Consider the following 9,520-nt stretch of genomic DNA (forward strand, 5'->3'; position numbering starts at 1 on the left):
AGTTGGCTCCCTTTACCCACTTTGCTCTCCCCCACCTTCTTTTCCTCTGGTAACTGCTAATCTGTTCTTTGTATCTATGTGTTTGTTTTTGTCTTGCTCTTGTGAGTAATGTAAGATAGGAGTCCAGTTTCATTATTTTAATATGAATATCCAGTTTTCCCAACATCATTTATTGAAGAAACTATCCCTTCTCAACTGAATATTCTTGGCTCTCTTGTCAATTATTAATTGACCATTTATGCCTAAGTTTATTTATGGGCTCTCAATTCTGTTTCATTTGTCTATGTGTCTGTTTTTATACCAATACCATACTGTTTTTATTATGATAGCTTTGCAATATAGTTTGAAATCAGGAAGTGTGATGTCTCCAGCTTTGTTCTTCTTTCTCAATATTGCTTTGCTTATTTGGGGACTCTTGTAGCACCAAACAAATTTTAGAATTCTTTGTTATATTTCTGTGAAAAAATATCATTGGGATATTGATAAGGATTGCATTAAATGTATAGATGGCTTTGGGTAGTATGGACACTTTAACAATATTAATTCTTTCAATCCATGAACAAGAGATATCTTTCCATTTATTTGTGTCTTCTTCTATGTCTTACATCAAGGTCTTATAGTTTTAAATATACAGACTTTTCACCCCCTTGGTTAAATTTATTCCTAAGTATTTTATTGTTTTTGATGCTATAATACATGAGATTGTTTTCTTTATTTCTTTTCAGATAATTTGTTGTTAATGTGTAGAAATGCAACTGATTTTTTGTGTGTTTATTTTTATCTTGAAATTTAACTGTATTTTATTACTTCCAGAAGATTTTTGGTGGAGTCTTTAGGGTTTTCTATATATAAATCATGTCATTCACATACAAAATTTTATTTCTTCCTTTCTGATTCGGATACCTTTTATTTCTTTTTCTTGTGCAATTGCTTTGGCTAGGGCTTCCAGTATTATGTTGAATAGGATTGGTGAGAATGACCACTCTTGCTTGTTCCTGATGTTAGAAGAAAAGTTTTCAGCTTTTCACCTTTGAGTATGATATTAGCTGTGGATTTGTTAGATATGGCCTTTATTATATGGAGATACATTCCTTATATATTCAATTTTGAAAGTTTTTTTATCATGAAAAGTTTTGTCAAATGTCTTTTCTGCATCTATTGAGATGATCTTATAGTTTTAATTTTTAGTCTATTAAATTGATATATTACAGTTGTTGATTTGCATATGTTGAGCCATCTTTGTATCCCAGGAATGAATTTCACTTGATCATGATATTTGATCCTTTTAATGTGTGGTTGAATTCAATTTGCTAGTATTTTGTGGATTTTTTTTTTTTTTGCATCTATATTCATCAGGGATATTGGCCTGTAGGTTTTTTTATTCTTTTCTTTTCTTGTAGTGCCCTTGTTTTGCTTTGGTATCTGGGTAATTATGGCCTCATAAAATTTTTTTGTACATGTTTACTTCTCTTCCATTTTTTGAACAGCTTGAGAAGAATTGGCTTTAATTCTTCTTTACATGCTTTCTAGAATTAACCTGTGAAACTATACAGTCATGGGCTTTTCTTTTTGGGGAAGTTTTTGATTACTGATTCAATGTCCTATTTATTACTGATCTCTTCAGATTTTCTATTCCTTCATGATTCAGTCTTCATAGATTGAATGTTTCTAGGAATTTATTCATTTTTTCTGTGTTGTCCAATTTGTCAGAATATAATTATTTATAGTAGTTTCCTCTGATCCCTTGTATTTCTGTGGTATTAATTGTAATGTCTCCTTTTTTCACTTACAATTTTATTTATTTGAGTCCTCTTTTTCTTGATTAATCTAACTACAGATTTGTCAATTTTGTTTATCTTTTCAAAGAACCAGCTCTAGCTTTCTTATTCTCTTCTATTGTTTTCCTATTCTCTATTTCATTTATTTTTGCTTAATCTTTATTATTTCCTTACTTCTGCTAACTTTGAACTTAGTTTTTTCTTGTTTTTCCAGTTCCTTGAGGTACACTGCTAGGTTGTTCATATGAGGTCTTTCTTTTATGTTTTTTTAAATGTAGGCTTTTATAGCTATAAACTTTCCTCATTAGACTCTTTTTGCTGCATTCCCAAGTAATGGTGTGTTATGTTTTTATTTTATTTTGTCTCAAGATATTTTTTGACTTCTCTTTTGCTTTCTTCTTTGATCCATTTTTTGTTCAGAAGTGTGTTGTTTAATTTCCATTTATTTGTAAAATTTCCAGCTTTCCTCCTGTTATTGATTTCTAGTTTCATACTATTGTGGTAGGAAAAAAAATACTTGATATAATTTATTTCTCCTTAAGTTTGTTGAGACTTGTTTTGAGGCCTAACATATTATCTAGCCTAGGAAAAGTTCTATGTGTACTTGATAACTGTGTGTATTCTGTTGCTGTTGGGTGGAATGTTCTATATATGTGTGTTAGGTCTATTAAGTCTGTAGTGTTGTTCCAATTCGCTGTTTCCCTATTGATTCTCTGGATGATCTATCCACTGTAGAAATGGGATAGTTAAGCCCCCCACTATTATTGTGTTAGTGCTTTTTTCTCCTTTAGTTCTGTTAGCATTTACTTTACATATTTTGGCATTCCAATGTTGGGTACGTAGATATTTACAATTGTTATATTTTCTTGATAAATTGACCCCTTTTAGATTATATAATGACCTTCTTTGTCTCATGTTATAGCTTTTGACTTAAAGTCTGTTTTGTTTGATATAAATATAGCTTCTCTCTTTTGGTTTCATTTACTCAGAATATTTTTTTCATTCCTTCATTTTGATCCTATGTGTGTCCTTATAGGTGACATGCTTCTATTGTGAGCATATATAGTTGAGCCTTGTTTTATTATCCACTCAGCCTTTTGATTGAGGAATTGAATTAATTTACATTTAAATGATTCTTGATATGTAAGAACTTACTAATGCCATCCTATTCATTATTTTCTGCCTTTTTGTAGCTTCCTATTCTTTTCTTCCTGTCATTGTTTTCCTTTCTGAATTGATGATTTTTCATAGTGGTATGCTTAGATTTTCTTTTTGTCTTCTGTGTATCTACTGTAGGTTTTTGTTTTGTTGTTGCTATGAGGCTTACATAAAATATCTTATAGATATTACAGTCCATTTTATGCTGATAACAAGTTAACTGCATACAAAACGTCTACCCTTTTACTCCTTCCACATTATGTTTATGATGTCACAATTTACCACTTTTTGTATTGTGTAGCTATTAACAAATTATTATCATTATATTTATTTTTATAATTTTGTCCTTTAAACTTTATACTAGAGTTAAGTTATTAACACATCACCATATTGTAGTATTACAGTATTCTGAATTTAACTATATATTTACCCTTACCAATGTGTTCTATGTCTTCATATGCTTTTATGTTCTTTATTAGCATCCTTTCACTTCAACTTAAAGAACTTCTTTCAGCATTTCTTATAAGGCAGGTCTAGTGGGTGATGAGCTCCTTCAGCTTTTGTTTGTTGAAGTCTTTATCTCACCTTTGTATCTGAAGGACAACTTTTCCCAGTAGTTTTCTTAGTTGTTGTTGTTGTTTTTTCTTTTCAGTATTTTGAATATATCATCCCACTTTCTTCTAGCCTGCAAGGTTTGATAATATTATGGGTGTTCCTATGTATGAGATTTTTTTTTTTTTTTTTTGCTATTTAAATATTTTTTCTTTGCCTTTGCTTTTAGACAATTTTATTATCATGTGTTTTGGAAAAGATTGTTTGGGGTTGAAGTTTTGGGTGACCTATTAGCTTTATGAACTGGATGTCCAAATCTCTCCCCAGATTTGGGATGTTCTCAGCCATTATTACTTTAAATGAGCTTTTTGCCCCATTCTCCCTTTCTTCTTTGGGGATTCCAATAATGAATAGATTATTTCTCTTAATGGTAGTTCATAGTTCACATAGCATTTCTTCACTCTTTTTCATTCTTTACTTCTTTATTCTCCTCTAATTAGATAATTTCAAAGGATGTGTCTTCTATACTTCACAGATTCTTCTGCTTGATCTAGTCGATTATTGATGCTCTCTGTTGCATTTATTTCATTTATTGTATTCTTCAGCTCCAGGATTTTTGTTTGGTTCTTTTTAAAGATTTCTGACTCTATGTTAAATTTTGCATTTTGCTCATGTATTATTTTCCTGAATTCATTGAATTGTCTTTCTGTGTTGTCTTATAGTTCACTGAACTTCCTTAGAATAGTTATTTTGAATTTTTTATTGCATAAATCACAGATCCATATTTCTTTGGAGCTGGTTATTGAAAAAAATGATTGTATTCCTTTTGTAGTATTATATTTCCTTTATTTTTATATCTCTTGGGGTCTTACATTGCTGTCTTCACATTTGAGGAAGCAGTCTCCTTCTCCAGTCTTTACTGGCTGACTTTGGGAGAAAAATACTTTCTGTCAGCCTGCTAGGAATTCTAAGGCTTTCTTAGAACTTTTCTATGGGTGCACCTGATCCACATTTCGTTTTCTCTCTTGTAAGAGAATTCTTAAGTTTGTATGACTTCTCTTGATCTGCCAGGCCGGGTTTTGCTTTCTCTAGGGTGGTCCTGAATGCTTAAGTTGTGTCATTTCTCCCAAGTCCATAGAGCTGGTTCAGCTTTCTGTGTGTGCTCACTAGGCATCTTCAAAGGATGATTCTTGCAGCTATTGGGAACATACATAAAGAACCATTCCTGCAGCGGGGGAATGTGTGAGTGAGGCCTGCGGAGTGCTATTGGTTCCTGTGGGCCAGTTGGAGGGATCTGCAGGTGAGGCATCCCCTGTGGTTCACAGGCAGACATCCTGATGGATTCTGTGATGCAGTTAGTAGCACTCATGTCCCTCTGGTCCTCTCTGAGAGCCCTATCTGCCACTTTCCCAGTTGCTCCCCACCACTCAGTCACACAGCACACCTCAATATTCCCCTTCAATCTATCCAATATCTGAGTTTTTTGCTCTGAGAGTGTGTCAGAAATTCTCTGCTGGACTCCTGGATTTCCACAAGACTCTCTTGTTCTTTGGTGATTGTCTAAACTGGTGGTCTTGGAGGAAAAACAGAAGAAAATTCTTATTCTGCTATGATGATAATGTCACTGTGGTCCAATTTCTTTCTTTATGAACTTTTACTTTCTAGTTCTTTTTGCTACAATCTGTGAGTTCATTTGTCCAGAAGGTTCAAAAGCAGAATTTAAGACTGATAGCTTAGATTTGCTCTCAATAGTTTTAATACTTTATTCCATGGTCTTCCTGCTTCTATTGTTGCCTTTGAGAAAACTTCCCTCAGTTTAATTGTTGTTTCTTTGTAGTTAATCTGTCTTTTCTCACTGGTTGCTTTTAAGTCTCTCTATCTTTGGTCTTATGTAGTTTCACTCTGCTGTGTCTAAATATGAATTTATTTTGCTTGAGATAAATGTTTCTTAAACCTGAGGATTCATGGCTTTCTTCAAATTTAGAAAATACTTAATCATTATCTCTGTTACTATATTGCCTCATCATTGTTTTAATTCTATCCTTCAGAAATTCATATTAGAAGTTTTCTGGACCCTCTGACTTTATTCTCATGACTCTTAATTAGTCTTCCAATTTTTCATTTCTTTATTAGCCCTGTTGCATTCTGGGCAATTTCTTAATCTCTATCTTTCAGTTTCTTCAGCTATATCAGTTTAACCAATTTCTTTCTTATTTCAATGACTACATTTTTTTTTCTTTTCCGGTACGTGGACCTCTAACTGTTGTGGTCTCTCCCATTGCGGAGCACAGGCTCCGGACGTTCAGGCTCAGTGGCCATGGCTCACAGGCTCAGCCACTCCACAGCATGTGGGATCTTCCCGGACCAGGGCACGAACCCGTGTCCCCTGCATTGGCAGGTGGACTCTCAACCACTGCGTCACCAGGGAAGCCCCCCTTTTTTTTTTCTTCTCAGAGATATTAGTAGCAAAATTTTTAAAGCATGGTTTCTGAAGAGTTGTCTGGTTTTACATTTTGGCCTCACCATTTACTAGTCCTGCAGTTTGGGTCAACTTAATTAACCTTTGTGTGTTTTCATGCTTAAAATTGGGATAGCAATTGTATCTAATATATGACGTTGTTTTGCTAATTATGTAAAATCATTTGTTTAAAATGCTTAAAAGTATACTTGGCACACATTAAGTTTTCAAAAATATTATTATTATAACTTTTCAAATTTGTCTTTTTATTATTTATAGTATTTTACTGTTATGTGCTTAATACAATTGATTCTTGAACAACATGGGTTTAAACTGCATGGGTCTACTTATATATCTTTTTTTTTTCAATACATGTACTACTACATGATTCATAATTGATTGAATCTGCAGATGCAGAACTACAGATATGGAGGACCAACTGTAAAGTTATATATGGATTTTCGATTGCATGGAGAGTTGGAACCCCTAACACCTGTGTTATTCAAGAGTCAACTGTACTTTATTATTTTAACAACCTTAAAATAGTTTAAATACATTTAATATACTATAATTCTTAGATAGTTCTTCTGAAGTTTTAGGTATTTAAAGCCTGTATTTATTGTATATTTTGAATCTTGTTCTTCATAAGTTGATGAGTTTTGTGATTTTAGATTAAGAAGCTTTTTGTGCAGTGTAGGAATTCCATGTGACCTGGGTTTCTGACTGTGTCCCTCAAAAGCCATTTTGTATTTACTTCTTCTAAGCCCTGGGTGGTCACTGGCCCAGGACCAATTTTTATAATAATTCTTTATTTGGGATTTCCCAGGGCACACACAGGAGCATGGCACAGTCCTGGGTTTTGTTGTTTCAGAGGAAACTTTCTATTTTCCCCAAGCTTGTACAAACACAAGCTCACTTGGCATCTATCTGTGTTTGTGGGTAATTTTTTTTCCCTCACCAAACCACTCATTTATTAAAAAGAAAGTCTTGTGATGTTTTAGTTTCAAGTTTCTGCCTTTCGTAGGTCCAAAATTTTGTCTGTTGATTCCACATAGACTTTAAGTGCAAAGCTCATACAAATTATTTAGTGTAGTATTTTATCTCCCACTCCTCCTAGGGGAACAGTAATGTAATTTACATAACACTCTGTTTTCACTTCCTTTTTTAATCTGTAATAGGGGAATTTCCCTTCTTACCTATTTGGCTATGCATTTTAAAAATTATGTAAAATTTATGCATCCCTGAATGAATGTATGAATGCTTTTTCTGACTGGGAATTATACCTTTGTGAACTGGGAAAGAGTTTCTAGGAGAGCATGTTAGAAGAGTGAGCAAAAACCTCTGAAGGGAAATTGAGATTGAAAGCCAGGGTATAATTTTGTGGTACTTGTTTATTTTCTGTCACCAACAACTGATGTTCAACTGCCTGGAAGATATGCACAGGAAGCTGCTCTGGGTGATGCTATTAAGGGTTGGTATAGTCAATGACCCATGGTCCACAGTTCTTTTTGGTAATGTCCTTCCTCCATAGAAAGTCATATCCCATCCACATTTCTGGAAACCCCACAAACATACAATTAGAACAGAAAATAGAAAGCTTCAGATTGAATTTTGTCTGATTCGTGGGGGCCCCTCTGCACCTGCCGTCCCCAGGGAGTCTAGGTCACTTACAGGGCGGTATTTTCACACATAGAGGGAGGATGGTTCCTTGTTGCAGATGCTGCTCAGATATCTGCCAGGAGACTCACTAAGTCTTCCTGTGCCTCTGTCTCCCCTCCTCTTCAAGACTAGGTTTACCTCTACTCCCCACCCCAGGAATAGCAATGCCTTCTTTAGAAGGGGTTTATAGAAACTTCTACTAATACTGAAGAAACTGGTACTCCTCATGAAGAAGAAAAATTTGAGTTTGGTAAAATTCCAGTCTCTAAAAACAATCACTATTGAAACTAAAACTTCCTCCTGCCCTTCTCTAATTAAGCAAATATGGGGATACTTCTTTTAGAAACTGTGTCTCTGGAGCATCTCCATCTTTATATCTGCCAGGGAGGTGATATAGAACAGCTTCCAGGCATTCTTTTTTTTTTTTTTTTTCCGGTATGCAGGCCTCTCACTGTCGTGGCCTCTCCCATTGTGGAGCACAGGCTCCGGACACGCAGGCTCAGCGACCGTGGCTCACAGGCCCAACTGCTCTGCAGCACGTGGGATCTTCCCTGACCGGGACACGAACCCATGTCCCCTGCATTAGCAGGCGGACTCTCAACCACTGCGCCACCAGGGAAGCCCCAGGCATTCTTACTCAGTCTGAATTCCATGTCATGCTGTTTGGCCTATGCAGGGCCCCAGTAGACTTCTAGAAATTAATTGATTGCATTGTAGAGAATCTGCTGGGCAGAAGGGTCTGATTCTGCCTAAATAACGTCTAGGTGTTGTCTATTAAGACAAAATCAATATTTCCACTAGCCAATTCTGCTCCAGAAGGTCTCCAACAAACATTATCACCTCCAAAAGTATATATTTATTACCCTGGACATAAAATTCCTAGGTTAAGCCCCACTCAAGAGAGACATATGTTGTTCAAGATAATTACAGTAACTATTAAAATTACTACTATAACTACTACCACACAATGATGATGACCATGACAATGAGTACTTCTACGGACATGTATGCAGCATATTTATATACATTATGACACTTATTCTGCCATAGTGACCTTGGAGCCCCAAATTCAACCAGATATATTCAGAGATCTCTGAAGTTTACCAGCCTCATTTTTCTACCTTAACTGTCCTAGTAGTCAACTTCCTCAAATGGGAGATGTTTTTTATTTTCTTCTGAATTGTATTTCATGAAGATTCTCTTCTTCTCTGTTTCAATCCTGGCATCCCCCATCTTGGCACTATGCTCTGTGTCCCATTCAAGACATTGAACAGAATTTGCAGAGACTGCTTTTGCTCTGCGTCCAAGATAGCATCCTTCTGCCTGCTGCTACCTGTGGAATCTCTAAGTCAAGAGTCTACATGGCTGTGCCAAGAGGCTTTTATATCTATGTGTAACTCTGCTCCCCTGTGGTACCTGTGACTCCATCTGACTGGTAGCTAAATATCTTTGCAGAGGGATAGTTTTATCTCTCACTTTGGTTAAACATATATACACACAATTTCACTTTTGCCATTACAGTCTTAAACATTAAGTTACCTTTCCCTCCACTGAACCATTTAGCTTCCTAATCTCTGAATGTGGTCCCTAGTTTGCTTCCCACTTTAGGTATGCTTCCAGTCTATGTCTATCCATATGTAAATGCCTACCATCTGTCAAATACAGAGCAGCACCCAGATGGAGCATGTCAATCATTTCAGAGGACTTGTTGTCACCACTGTGACCCATCAACCTCACTATGACAACACTTGTCTCTAACGACTCGTTATTTCTCTTTTCTACCTGCAACACTCACTTTCACACAAACCATGAGTTCCGCCCCACACCATTTGGTAATACCTTAGGAAATATTAACTTCCAACCAAACAGGATACATTTCCATAGAAGACATATTGGAATCAATGAAAGGTTGTGA

The sequence above is a fragment of the Tursiops truncatus genome, chromosome 1, assembly GCF_011762595.2.
Source record: "Tursiops truncatus isolate mTurTru1 chromosome 1, mTurTru1.mat.Y, whole genome shotgun sequence".
Classification (NCBI taxonomy): domain Eukaryota; kingdom Metazoa; phylum Chordata; class Mammalia; order Artiodactyla; family Delphinidae; genus Tursiops; species Tursiops truncatus.